The sequence below is a fragment of the Carassius carassius genome, chromosome 1 (assembly GCF_963082965.1).
Source record: "Carassius carassius chromosome 1, fCarCar2.1, whole genome shotgun sequence".
In the NCBI taxonomy this organism is placed as follows: Eukaryota; Metazoa; Chordata; class Actinopteri; order Cypriniformes; family Cyprinidae; genus Carassius; species Carassius carassius.
The window spans coordinates 7725422-7740650 of NC_081755.1; the positions used below are offsets into that span (position 1 = coordinate 7725422).

General features: G+C 37.2%; 1 long non-coding RNA gene across 2 annotated transcripts; it reads right to left on the bottom strand.

The window, feature by feature from the left end:
- Positions 1 to 1006: 1006 nt before the first annotated feature.
- Positions 1007 to 7137, bottom strand: LOC132140257 (uncharacterized). 2 transcript variants are annotated; one of them, XR_009433748.1, is made up of 7 exons: positions 6673 to 7137; positions 6205 to 6271; positions 5966 to 6072; positions 4879 to 4922; positions 3704 to 3758; positions 3321 to 3591; positions 1007 to 1128 (listed from the first exon to the last, which is right to left on the bottom strand). It is a non-coding gene; the product is annotated as an uncharacterized LOC132140257 (long non-coding RNA). The 2 variants fall into 2 exon arrangements; XR_009433746.1 differs by lacking the exon at positions 3704 to 3758 and having other exon boundaries at positions 6673 to 7126.
- Positions 7138 to 15229: the final 8092 nt, after the last annotated feature.

A 15229-nucleotide genomic window follows, 5' to 3' on the forward strand; every position in this document is an offset into this window, starting at 1 on the left:
GACTTTTCCCCTTTTAATGAGATAAGTGTGTAAAAACGGTACATCACTCGCATCAGAATAAAAAAAGCCATCAAAAATTGGCCTACGTAGAAATGCAATGTAATAACGTTAAAATAATAATCAATCTACTTCATATCCTTGGAATTATTTAAACAAAAACATTCACTGCAGAGATGTTCTGTAAAAACAACTATTGTTAAAAAAATATATACTGTATTTTCTTATATACTATTTAGGATGGATAGTGTGCACATTGGGATGCAGGCTTGTTCCCCTCAATTTGATCTGACATCTGAAAAATACAGCAGTGATGTGGATATTAATCATTTTAAAATATGAGCTTTATGTGGGTCTTTTCCAGGAGTATGACGTGTTGATGAAGTATTAGACATGTTTTTGATATTTGTTTTAGTTAAATTAAATGTTATATCAATTAAAAGGTGCTCTAAGTGATGTCACACGTGTTTTAGGCCAAAACATTTTTTGTCACATCCAGCAAACATCTCCTCATTATCCGCTAGCTGCCTGTCCCCTGAACACACTGTAAAAAAACGCGGTTTCTCTAGACACCACAGGCTCCACAAACAACAAGAAAAACAAACTGGGCTCACCCGCACCACAAAACATAACAAACTGTTCCAGCCAATAAGCGACAAGAAAGATTTGGGGGTGGGCTTTGGGGGATTAGTGCGCGGATGAGGAGGAGGGAGGGTCTAGCTAGCCTCCGTTTTGTTTGACAACAATTGGAACGTCAACAAGAAGTTACGACTCACGGCATCGCTTAGAGCACCTTTAAGTATCTGTCTTTACATTCTGAGTAAATCTGAAAGGTTTTAACTTAAATCAAGAGACAGCTGTATGTGGGTCGCAGGTGTGTGTGTCGCATTGAACATTACGTCGCGGCAGTTGTGTGTGGCCTTGCTATGACGACCATCTGCATTGAGGGGTACTATCTCTGGGTATGATCTGCAATGGAAAATGGAGCACGGCCAAAGCTCAAAGTTCATATATAATCAGTATTAATATACAGATGTGAATGTTCATTTGGCAGATTGATATTCACCCACGTCCTTTCAGAATTCCAACGATGGCTATGATCCTCTGTAGTGGCTCTCACCAGGCCTTGACCTGAAAAATAGATCAGATGTATCATGCTTGTAAAAATTCCTACACATCAACGGTGGCCACATTGTATTGTTTTCAATTTACAAACAATGGCAACTTTGCCTCCTACCCTCACAGCATCGCCAGAGCAGAGCCATTAGGTTGCCGCTTAACAATAATTGCAGTTTGGAGCTTGAATGAAAATTGAGCATGAACAAACTTTGCCTCTATTAATGCTTCTAATGCAGGAACATTAAGTGGTTAAAATGTATTAAAAGGGTTCAAGGTGCTCTGTAAATGTGATCAACAAAATCTTAAAACCACTTGTAAAATGGACTGCTATCAAGTGTGATTTTGGCACAAACCTTTGGCAAAAGACTGAGTTCAATTTTTCTGACTCGCAGTACAATTATTGAATTTAGAGATGGGTCATGATTTTCGAATTTTCATTCATTGTCAAATGGAATAGTTTGTTATTTTTGCCGAGTTTATAAAGTAGGGCTGTGCAATTAATCGAAATCGTAATAAAATCACGATTTGAGCGTGCACAATTTCTAAATCGCTTTATAGCACGATTTTCCGCGGTCCCGACCTCCTGCAGTATGCTATCCGATCCATTCAGAATGCAGCGCAGCTAAGTGGAGTGCGAGAACAGTACAGACTGGGCATAAGCCTAACGCCAGGTTCACACACTCTGTCTGTGATGCGTATTTTTTCCGAGCCCATGTTAATGGATCAGAACGTTCACACTGCACGCGGTAAAAGATGCGAAAATGTGAACGGAAAAGGTTAGATATGGAAAGGTGCGAAAATAATTAATATCTAGCATATGAGCATAGAGAGAGTTGTGAGTGCACAGGATACAGTTTGAGCGAGAGGAGACACGTTTTAAGTGCGCGCATTCTCTCCGGGTGAAAGCAGCGTGTATCGGAGCACTCGCGTCTGGTTTTGTGACAGAGCAAAAGAAGCATTATTTTAATGTGCTTTCGCGTTACAATAATGCACTCTCGCTGCTGCTTCTGCACCGCATACACATACTGTATACGCACTGCAAACGGAGTACGTGTGAACCTGTATAATATATAACAAATCTATTTCAACACCTGAAGCACCGCTACAATGAGCTCTATGATCAATGCATGGCAAAAAAACAAACCAAAAAAAACCCTGGACACAGGTTTTATTTTATTTTATTTTTTGCCATATGTCTAGACATTTTGTTTGACATCTTTACTTAGTGATTATTTTGACTTATTTTGTCTGTTCTAGAGGCATGTTCCAACTTTTTCATAAATCTCTCATTGGTTTTCTTTTGGAAATATGTTTCAAATTTATACTGAATTCATTTATGACTGTAAAGCATGTCTGTGTGTGTCAAAATCGTGATTAAAATCAAAATCGCAAAATTGATAAAAAAATCGTGATAGGTTTTTTTTGTCCATATCGCACAGCCCTATTATAAAGTAAAATAAAAAGTAGAAAAGGTAAATAATCTTCACATGTATTAAACTGGAACCAACAAATGTTTTATATGAGGAATTACTATTATCAAAATAGTTAATCCCTCCAATAACAAAATAAGAGTCAAGTACTTTAGTTGAGTTTTATCATTTTTTTGAGAGATGCAAATGGTTTTGTCATTATGCTAAGCTATGCTAAAAGTGGGACCCCCAGACCCGGAGATTGGCTGGATGGATTCCAAAATGATAATACTCAACAGTTTAACTCTGGGGGAGTTGTAAAATGAGCCTATTTCCAAGAAAAGTGGAGTATCCCTTTAAGTATTGATGTAAATTGACCTATGGCTAAGCCACGGCCCAAAATGCGATGAGCCAATCACAGTGCGCAGCTAACCCAATACAATACAACCCAAACATTCTCTGCTTCCACGTCCATTGAAATGCATTGCAGTTAGTCAGTTTTCACTCGTTTTTATTTTTTTTTCTTGTCATTTTAAGTTAAAATGGTCAAACGGTGTGCATGGGGGTACATGCAACTCTGACACTAGGTATCCCGAGAGGCTGGGTGACGGTGTGTATTTTTTACCCTTTCCCAAGCCACATAACCGAGATAAGTCTGCTCTGGATAAAGTTATGCGGTAACTTAGACCACAGCACCAACTAAATGTTTCATCATCCCATGAAAACTGAAAATGTATATTATCAGACTTATTACATAACAGCAATAAACCAGCTGGATTTCCATACAATCCTCACCTTGTGTTCATTGAGACCCATGTCCTCTGTGGGTTTCAGCTCCTCTGCAATCATCAGTCTCGCCTGCAAACTCCTTTGCCGCTTTCCTCTTAGCTTCCAGGCTACCAGCCTAACATGTTCTCAGCCATCTGGGTCACCAGCAAAGGAGAGTTTAACTTCACCCGGGCTATTCAGACTGTAGAGCAAGTTCAGAGGCTGGCTGTGGCAGAGCTGTCTGGTCTGTTGGTTCAGCCTTCACCACCTGGTCCTTGGCCTCTTGATCCTTGTCAAACTGAACACAGAATATGAACCATAACATGGGTGAGAAAGATGTGGTAAACCCCTTATAACATCATATGGACAAATGTACAAACATTAAAATGCAACACATAATGTTAACTTACCTGTCCAAGTGGGTTTCTCTTCCAGAAAATGGCCCTAACATTACTGTTAAGCTTGCTATTGATCAAAGCATTTGATTTGTTAGATAATGAATGTCTTTTCTTGAGCATTCTGTAGTATCTAAATATGAAATTCAGCGTAGTGCTGGGCGGTAAACCGGTTCATACCGAAAACCGGTGTATATTTTTGTTATGATATTAATGTTTAATATACCGCGATACCAATGTATTTAATTACACAACGTTCAGAATGAATGTTACGCTGCGTCACACGACACTGTTTCAGACAGACCCTTTACCCGTCATTTACACTGCACATGCCAGCGGCGCATTACGGCAGCGATACGGCTACCGGAGCTGGGGTGTGTTTCCCGTACAACTATATAGCTCGCTGCTTAACTATCATAGTACGATGCATCTTTGGAGAAATCAACTAGCTAGTCACGACTATTTCCCAAAACCGTATGTCGCAAAGTATCAACCACTTTGGTTTATGACGTCTCGCACGTGGTGGACTAATAACTTATTTTAATTAATCTTTCTGAAATCGAATTAACGCTAGATTTTGTTATAAGTTACAGACATGGCATCTGAAGACCACTTCTAATTTTTATCAGTTATTTTGCTTATTACCAGACTCAATATTTGTCTTGTTCTTACATAGTAGAGCACTTTCGCACATGCGCAGTCTTCAAAAACGGTGCTTTAAATCTCTTGACAAACTAAAAGACGTAAATTACATTTGTATGTATCCTAAATAAATAACACGGGTTGTACTGAATGTCAGCTTGCTTAGTTTGCTAAAGATAAGGATTTATTCAGTCTACATCTCATGTAAACTAGAAACTATGCTTGTAACCACAGCTCGAGAGAAAAAAAAGAAAAAGTCATAAATCGGAAAACCGGCATAATTTTGAAAAAACCTTGATATAATAATAATTAACTTTATTTTCTATGGCATCTTTAAAAGTTACATCTCAAAGCGCTTTACCAAGGCATACAGAAAGAGAGAAAAAAAATACATTGAGATTGACAATCAGAAAAACATATTACATATATGCTAACCGGAAAAAATACGTTTTAAGAGAACATTTAAAAATACTAAGGGATTCAGCTTGTCTAACATAAATTTTTGGTCAAACCGCCCAGCACTAATTCAGCAACGTCAAAACACGAACCCAGAAGTTGTTGAAGTAAGTTAACTAGTCCAATCTGTCAAAACCTATGGATAAGGAGGACATGAAATTTCATGTTAAATCGTTATTTTCACTCACGATGGGTCTGGTTCACTATAAAGGAGAACAAACTTAGTCAGCTGAGAAAGTTAAAATCCAGGCATGTGTATAACTAGGAGGTAAAATTTCGTTACACGCAGGTTACAGGTAAAGTATTTACGTTACCAGTAATTTAACGTTACTTTAACGGTAGGAGCAACATACCATTATAACGTTTCCTAGATTAATAGTATTCATATCAAGCTAAGGTTAATGTTAACTGACTGAATGTGCTACTGCTAACGTTAAGTTAAAAACGAGCTGCCACTGAGACAAGTCTTTGTCAGGTCCTAACTTAACATTACGTTAACTAAGTTAAACCATAGACTGTATAAAACAAGGTCCCAACCTGCAACAGCCTTTTATTTAACGTTAACTTAACTGTTAGGTGTTTGCAAGAGGCAAAATATGTAACATTAAGTTAACAGCTAACGTTATTAAATTAATGTTAGTCAACCACAGGTATTTAACGTTAATGTTATGATGGCTGATGCATGTTTCACATTCAGGGCTAATGTTAATAACGTTTTAACTTTATTAGGACCGGCATAATGTTACATTTGCTAAAGCTAGACAGACTTTTATAAGGTTAATACATAACGTAACGTTACAAACGGCGAGTTTTAACGTTAGCCCTGCTGACTTGACAATGTTAATGTTAACTTACATATTAAAATTGTAAAATGTATAAAAAAAAGCTGCCGCACTTAACAAGCACATTTGACATTGTGAGGAAGCATATACTGTAAATATATATATTATTTATATGAAATTGATTTAAATTGTAAAAACTTTGCCATTATAACATTCACACAACATGAACTGAGTAATGTCATCTTTGAGACTGTTAGTTATTACATGATTAAAAATGTAAACATACACTTAAAGCATGGCAATCCCATCAAAAATGTGTATCATAGCAAGGGAAGCACACAAAAAAAGCCAATAGGTACCAAAATCAAATAACCCTAACCCCATCAAATAATTTTACCTGCAGCCGCATTTATCCTGTTATCTGAGGGTCTTTCCCTTAATGGTGTCCAGTGATTAAAGAAAGAACTGATGAAGGTGACATGAATCTCCCATTTCAGTGCGCCACTTCAGCAGAAGAAAGACAAAAGGACAGAAAGTTACTCAGACTTTCTATCAGTAACAGTATGAAAATCATACTTAATACTATCCTAGTGTAGGTTTTCGAACAGTACGTGGGTAAAATTGACTTAACGTTACGTTGGTGAGTCATGGGTCTTTCTGTTGGGTGTTCTCCCCCGATAAAAATCTTATTCCAATGCTTGATCTAAAAAAAAAAAGAAGAGTAAACAAATATCTTTTCAATATCGTTATCAGTGTTTGAAGATGTTATGTAAACATACTTCTAAAGAATAAATGACGGTTTTATCACTTTACTCATTCCCACGCTTTTTTACCTCTCATGCCTTTGAGTTTTAAACTAACGTTAGCTGACAACATAAACACATAACGTTAACTTACCAACAACAAAACAAAGCAATGTCAGATGGTACTAACACATGAAATACGTGCTAATATCGCTACGCTAATAGTGAAGCAGTACAAAAACACACAGAGAGATAACTTATTTATCTTATGAGGTTGCAGTAACGTTAAGATGACAGTTAAGTTACCCGTGTCCCTAAACGTTAACGTTAGACTGTTAAGGACTGAAAAATGTTTTCTTACCTGATATCGCCAGTATTTACAGACCACGTACAACCCCTTCCTCTGTTCACATTCCAGCTTTTGTTCTTCATTGACATATCAACAAAAATTCGCTCAAAATGTAAGAATTCAACAGGCAGATATAAAATAATCCAGGTCTGACCGAGTAATCAACGCAAAGCAGCTGCTCCGACCGAGAGTAACGGACATATTTTCAAATTTAAAATAGGCGCGCAGAGCCGCGCACAATCTCATTGGACGGTTTCCTGGAAAACAGACAGATTAACCAATCATGCTCAAAGTAAAACGGCGAAACAACCAATAACAATAGCAATAGTTTGCGCGAGTTAACAAAGCTGTGTATTAAGTTTTATTTGCAGTCTGTATTATTATTTAATTAATTGATCAAATGACATGACAGTGTATGAATAAAAATGTAATAATGCAATGTAAACTGTTAGGCAAGCAGACAAAATTGTAAATTCACACAAAATCACATAGGGCAAAAGATTTCTGCTGCACTGCTCTCTTGAGGGTGAAACTATTATTGTTAATAATGATAATAATTATATTTCAACATATACATTGAAGAGCTGTTATGATCCAAAACTCATTAAATGCTAATTAATTATCATAATAATACGTTAAAGGCAGAAACACTTCTAAATCAACGTTGATTTTTTTTTACAAGATCTGTATGTTGAAACAACGTAATGTTTTCATTCAATGTTGATTTAGAAGTGTTTTTGTTAACCTTTTTCAACCATGTAGTATTAAACGTTATTTCAACGTTGAAACAACAACTGACATTATTTCAATCATATTTCAACGTTGAAGGTAGGTCATGTGCCGGCTGGGTAAATATATTAAATTACCTTTAGTGATATCTAAAGCACAGAAATTAGAAAAACAATCACGATGTTTGTTTACACGGTTGTGTAATGTTTCAACCATTTTAATGTCTACAATTCCTTCACCCCTAGTTTACCAAAGCTCAAGTTTATGCTACAAGAGCCTTAGTTGAACTGTTGAGCCCCAGAATAAATTCCTAGTCTTTCACACATTGCTCACCTATTGTAAATTAAAAATATATAGCACCCCATTTTAAAGCTTTATTCATAGTGTGGCTGTTTGTTCCCATCAACCGATGCCTAATGATTTCACTGCAGTGAGGGTCTTGAATTTTGTTTTTAATGCTTTTGATTTTGTGTCTTAATGCTTCAACGTTTTTAAAGTGGACATGTGTCAATATAGTCTATGGTCAATATATACGATAACAGAAAAACACTGTCAGGGCAGCATTTCAAACAGACAAAAAGGACAATGTCCTTAAAAGCCAAGCCAAAAGAGGACATATCAGCACACAAGATTCAAGAGTCCTTTCACACCAACAGGCAGACAGGCATTAGGAGGTTAGTGTCCAGCATTCTTGAGCCTGGTTGTCTTGCGGAAAAACTGTCCCAAAGCATGATGATCAGAGACTTGAGGCTGCAGCACCACTTGCCAGACAGCAGCAGCTCAAACAGTCCACGGGTGGGGGCTGAAAATGTTGCCACTCAATTCTTTCTCTGCCACTGATGAACTTTTACAGAACACTTCAGAATTGTATATTTTATACAATTTTATTGTATAAAGAATTTTCAGAATTTTATATTAGACTTAAGCTGTGCAATAACTGTATATGGGTAAATTAAAATGCACTTGACATCATTGATGGTGATTATTGCTGTAATGATCAGCTAGAGTTCATAATGGATCCAAATATATCTTTAACACTTAGGAAACTGTGCTAAAGGGAGTTTCTTATTTTGAAAATAACTCAATGATTGCAATTAAAAACACCCAGTTCAACCAATGCATGTGCTCATTTCGTCCAGTTCAATCGAAGTTATCATGTGCTCATTTGTTGATGTGTTGTTGTTTTTTTTCCACTTTTATCAGTAGTGATCTGTGTGCTTCTTTTTTTTTTTTTTTTATTGCCGCGGTCGAGAACGGAAGTGTCCGCAGCCAGCCACCGCGCGCCATTTCAGCAGCATGGAGCAAAGCGCCACATCGTTTCCCGTGTCCCGTTAAAAGTGGTGAGAATATGATATTAACAAATATTAGCATATGACAAATTGTGTGCAGCTTACCAAGAGCTATTTAAAATGTCAGTAATGAAACACCGTGTCATCGTTTGCTCCTCAAGCTAACTTTTGCTAGTTAATTGAGGTAACGTTTAAGTTAACAGCCAACATAGGTCAGAATCAGCTTTATTTGACAGGTATGTGTAACGTTAAACATAGGAGGAATTTGACTCTGTACTGTACATTGTGCTTATTCATAACGTTACAGCAGGCCCGGACTGGCCATCGGGAGCACCGGGAGAATTCGTTAATTTGGCCTGCTGCCATCCGTTTTTTTTTTTTTTTTTATTATTTTTTTATATACTACTACATTTACCAGTGATCATTTTCGATCATAAAAAAACGATTCTAAAATAAAATCATGAATCTGTTAGTCTTGACTGGCAAGGCTACAATTCAACTTTACGCCTCAGCTAAACGGTTTAATAGAAAATGCGAGCATCATCCGATGATGGAGAGAAAACAGCCAGGTGGAGCAGAGAGGGAAAGGACAACGAAAAATAAAGCATTTAGAGAACAAGTATCAAAATGTTGCAAAATGAATGTCCTTTTCAGGGCTTCAAGTGCGGGTCAGTTTCATCTGTAAATACTGTACTTTTTTCTTCGTTAACTTAGTATTGAAATGCTAGCAAATGTAAGCGGTATAGTGCCCCTATTACTATCGTCACTCAAAATATTTTATGCTAAAGGATAATATTATTTAGTGTAAAGTTACATAAGTAATTTAGCAGACAAATATTAACATTTATGTACTGGGAGCAGGGAGACAGGAGTGATAGTGCAGACGTCAACAAAAAATAATGCAATAACATTTTATTAGACAATTTAGAAAATTATGTCTAGCACTACAGTAGCTGTGGTGCAATGATCACACATTCAGCCAGGGAGTGAGATGACATGTAGAATCAAAATAAGATTAGGCCTATTTTTTTTTTTGGGACATATTGTATGAAATATAGTGTTGCTAAATGTTGGATATTTAAGTAATTTTAAGATAAAAAACAACATTTTTTCATAAATATAATACTTTGATTTTTTTTTACTAAAATAAATGTAGATTCTGGGCAAACAAATAAAAATAAGGTGGTTGTTTTACACCAAGGTGAAGAGAGTTCTGTTTGTAACATGAGGCCAGAACAAGTGACAGGTAAAGAAGTGACAGGTACAAGAAAAATATGCACACTTTATACTTACATAAAGTGGAAGTGAGGATACCATTCAAGAAAAAGCCTTTAATTCTTAAGGCCCCAGCCTAAGAATTTAGACCAATAAATGTAATTTAGGAAAAAATAGGTTTGTCCGGGTTTCAAAATTTTATTTGGGTGCATAGGATGGCCTGGATGGGTGTAGGATTTCCCGGCCTGAAATTGTGTCCCAGTCGGGCCCTTTACAGTAATACAAGTAATACAATGTAACATTAACTGTTGAAGTTAACATTGACTAAAAGTTTCAAAGAGACTGCAACTAACTTAAGTTACTGCCAAATGCGTCAGTACAGAAACTGGTACATGAAGCAAATAGTCAGTACCCTCATTGTTTTGCTGGTTGCAAACAATGAAATGAAAGTTGGATATTGAGGACAAATCATACTTTAATCAAGGTTGATTATAGTAGGCTCATTCTTACATTAACTGAACTGTTAAACATTCGAATTACAAATAAAATGTAATATAATGTGGTAACCTCCTACTGTCATGCTTTCCATCTATTAGCCTATGCTATTTGGATCATTATCTCTAGGCCGACACTCAATTAACAACATCTCAACACAATCTCCGCAACGGCGATAGATCGAAGAGCGCGTCCGAGTGAAGACTGCGTGAGCCACAAGAGAACACCTGTATCCATGACACTGATAGCAGCTGCAACGAGCACTCAGCTTGATTTAAAAAACAACAGATTTAAGTGCTAGATCTCTTATTTAATAGTGAACTAAATGAATGCTCTGCTAGTTAACTGGAGATGTTTTATTTATTTGTATTAGGTACATCCGTTCTATGACATTAGTATATTTTTTACTAACCGCATATTTACGTATATTGCGTCATTGTACCCAGCACTTCCGAAAATGCACTTCCGATTGCTTCTCTGTCCCCAGCACATTTCAAACCAGACTGACCCCCATGATCTCAACACTAAATTAAAGGCCTGTCTCATATATAGACGCCTGTCTCAAATACAAGCCGATGCAGCTTGGCGATTTGGGAAAATAAATGCCCGGGCTATTATTTGAAGTTTTACGATATGTGTTATTGCCCTGCTTTCAACTTATTTTTCTTTTTTCTCAACAGTTGTGTGGGTTGTGATTCAGCTTCACTGGTTTTACCTGCAGATTTAGAACAGGTTTGTTGAAATACACCTGCAAAACCTATAGCCTTTTTTTAATATTCAAATTAGGGGTGTGACAAGACACATAGATGAGACTAAATATTGGATTTCCACACAAAGTAATGTAATGTACCTCTAATGCAGTTTAGATGCGTCACATTGAAAACTACCATTCTGCAATATGGCCGGTCCTTTCGTATGTCGACCCTGTGGCCGCTCTTTGAAAACTGTCAAAGGTTATGTTGATCATCAAGTACTACACAGACATGAAGCAAATAATCAGTACCCTTGTTGTTTTGCTGGGTGCAAATGTCAGTTTCTAAAGTTCAGTGCTTTTAAAGCACATATTTACCATCACCACAGGACAACCTCTGCCTCACAGAGAAATGACATGGGAAGTTCATTCAAATGTGACATCTCAAGTTGCCAGAAACAATGTACCAATCTCAATGATCTCCTTGCACATCTGAGATCTGTTAAAAAAAGATACTATAAAATGTCCATTTGCAAATTGTGGGAAAACTTTTAAAGTGAGATCATCATTTACTGCCCATATGTCAAGAGCTCATAAGCATCAAACAGAATTGTATGCAACACCTACATATTCTGCACAGTCAGAGTCTATTGAGGATTCAGCTGAGGTTGAAAGTGATATAGATGTAGGTCATGGCACAAGTGGATTTGATAATATGCCAGATGACAGTGAAATAAAAGCCCTGTATCTAAAAAATCTATGCATGTTTTACATGAAACTGCAGGCTAAGTACCTTATTCCATCATCAACTATACAGGTTATTGTTGATGAAATAAACAGTTTGAATGACATTTGTCATCAGTACACTAAGAAGGAATTCAAGCAGGTACTGTCAGCTAAAATAAACCTGTCTGACACTGATATTGAAAGTGTTTTGAGTTGTTTGGGAGGAGCAGATTTGCATTCTTCATGCAGCTCTCATCTTTCCACTGAGTACAAAAGAAAACTACTTCAAAAATCACTTTTCGTATGTGCACCCATAGACTCTTTATCTGGGGAAAAATGAGAATAGGAGGGATTGCTACGCACAGTATATCCCCCTTCAAGATACTTTAAAAGCCATGTTAAAAGACCCTGTTGTGTGGCAAGAGTGTGCAAATTCACAAAATAATGGTACCTCTACTAATGTGTTCACTGATGTTTGTGATGGATCAGTATTCAAGTCCAATGACTTATTTATGGAGCAAGGTATAAGCTTAAAGCTGATCTTGTACCAGGATGCATTTGAGGTAGTAAACCCTCTTGGATCATCAAAGAAAAAGCACAAAATAGTAGGTGTTTACTTTACACTTTGCGAACTTTGAGCCGTTCTATCGTTCTTGTGTGGAGAACTTGCAGCTTTTGCTTCTGTGCCCTGAGAGAGACTTTAAATACTTTGCACATGACAAGGTGTTTGCCAGGATGCTGTCAGATATAAGAGAACTTGAGAGAAATGGACTAATCACTTAAACTGGCCAGGTGGTGCTTGATTATTTCCATGTATGCCAGCCAGGGCTTCCACCATGCATAGGCCATGACCTATTTGAAGGTGTGGTTGCCTACGACCTTACCCTTTACATAAGATACTTTGTAAAGTTAAAAAAATGGTTCACATACACACAGCTGAACAGACGAATCGCACAATTCAGGTATGAGGGTTCTAATGCTTGTTCTGCTCTTTCTGAATTAAATGGAAGTGGTACTAAGATTGGTGGACAGGCAGCTGAAAACTGGTGTCTTTTGAGACTTGTACCAGTGATCGTTGGTGATAAAATCTCAGATACTAAGGATCCGGTGTGGCAGCTACTGATCTTGCTGAAAGAGCTTGTTGAGTTACTCTGTGCTCCCAAGATATCTGTCCCCCAAGTTAGTTTCCTGAACGTTCTGATTCAAGATTATCTTGAAACCAGGAAAGAACTTTTTCCCACAGAGAAACACAAACCAAAACATCACTACCTTGTCCACTATCCCTCTTTGATCATAAAACTTGGTCCACTCATAAGGTTGTGGACAATGAAGTTTGAGAGCAAACACTCGTACTTCAAAAGATGCATAAGAAGGACACAAAACTTCAAAAATGTTTGTCAGACACTTGCAAACAACCATCAGCTGCTTCAGTCATATCTGAACTCCAGCTCTTTCTTTGCTGCAACTTTGCAAGTCAAAAACTCATCTCCTTACCACACTGAGTTGTATCTGGCAGAGTATGGGATCTATAATGTTGGACAAGCAGCTAGACAAATGGTTTGCATTAATGCTGAGCAGTGTTTGGACTTTTATCCACTAGCTGCATATTCTCTGCGTGGAATGAAAGTCATCTCACTTAAACACAGTGTTCTCGATCAGTAACTAACTGACTTAAGCTACTTAGACTGGGATAGCTTAATAGTTAGGTGTAATAGTTAGGTTAGGGAATCTTTGGATATCTCACACAATATGATTCAGCTTGGATTCTTGGGGTCAAGTGTATTCTAAACAAATATTTGATTCTAAATGGCTATTTTGACCTACATCCAATTTAACAGGTAGACAGTTTAATAAGCGTCAAAGAAAAATATGTAATCAATAAATAGCAAGGCATGTGGAAACAACTGTATTTGTGAACTGATATTAAAAAACAAGGCACATTCAGGGTTGGCTTGGGGGTGCATTGGTTGTTTGCTACTTGTTAAAGTTAATTTGTCTCTGGGTATAGCGTACAATGCGAGTCCTCGCGTATTACAGCATCTCCCTCCCCAGGGGATTTAAAATTCCAACGCATGTCCACCATTGAAGATGGGGCAGGTTGACTTTATCTTAGCTAATTTTCCTCCTCTACTCTGCCAGCTTGCGGCCCCGCAACCGCTTTGACTACACACTGTACTTGCCAAATAGGTCTGTCTAACTACGGCAGAAACAGGCCTGGCGAACTTGAGCCATCTGTGAGATGTAGCGATCTGAATGGTTTATAGTTCTTTGGTCAGGAGGACTTTGAAACCAACATTTATTACATGACTAAAAAACCTGAAAAAATATTAATCAATCTTTTGAAATATGTGGCCTCCCTTATTAGTTGACACTGTAGTTTGCCAGTAAATGGTCATTAGACATCACATATTATCTTTTCGCTTTCTCAAGGTTGATGGTAAATTGACTGCATTTTCAGTAGGCATATATAGCTATTAAATTCAAAGTGCTTTACATCTTATGCCTCACACTCCCCCAAACACACACTGACTGCAGAGGCAACCATGCAAGGCGCCAACCTTCTCGTCAAGAGAAGTTAGGTGTTCAGTGTTTTGCGCAAAAACACTGCCACGGCCAACACGCTGCCAGGAGGAGCCAGATCAAAACAAGATCCTTCAGATTACCAGAAGACAGCTTTTCTTCATGAGCCACTGCCACCCAAGGTCACCCAATAAAAACTTTAACAATAAAACTACCTTCCTAATGAGCTCTCATTTACTGTCAAATAGGGCTGGGCGAAAAATTAAATTTTCATAAATAATGGTATATTCCACACTTAACGATTATATCTCAATATAACATACCGTACCTTCTCAATTGGGGCAAACATGATGATTTTGCAGAATATGATGCATGGCTGTATGTTAAACTACTGAAAAGTGTAAATTAAGAAATTAAAATTAGCTCAACCATAAACATCCACAGCAGTGAAATGCAACACATTAATGCAGCAATAATATTAATCCAAAAACATTATAAAACACTGACAGCCAACATGTTACTGCACAATGACTAATTACTTAATGCTAATTACTTTTTACTTTTACTTGCATTGCAAATTGTGTATTGTAAAGAAGAAACATTTTATTACTTGATTAATATAACAATTTATCCAAAATAAATATCAAACCGGTCTCTTGTAAATAAACAGAAAATATGAAATGGCTGAACATTAGATGACACACGGTGTAACGTTATGTTCACAGCAGCGGTGCAGAAATAACTTTTAACATGGAGCCAATGATACATTTAGAAAATCAATTTTAATGTACTACAAGTAACAGATTTAAAGAGATTAAAAGTAAACGGGATTTGCAGTGCTGCCATTATCGTCTTCACAAGTTCTCCTGGATGCTTTTGCTTTGCGTGTTCATGCTGCTTCACG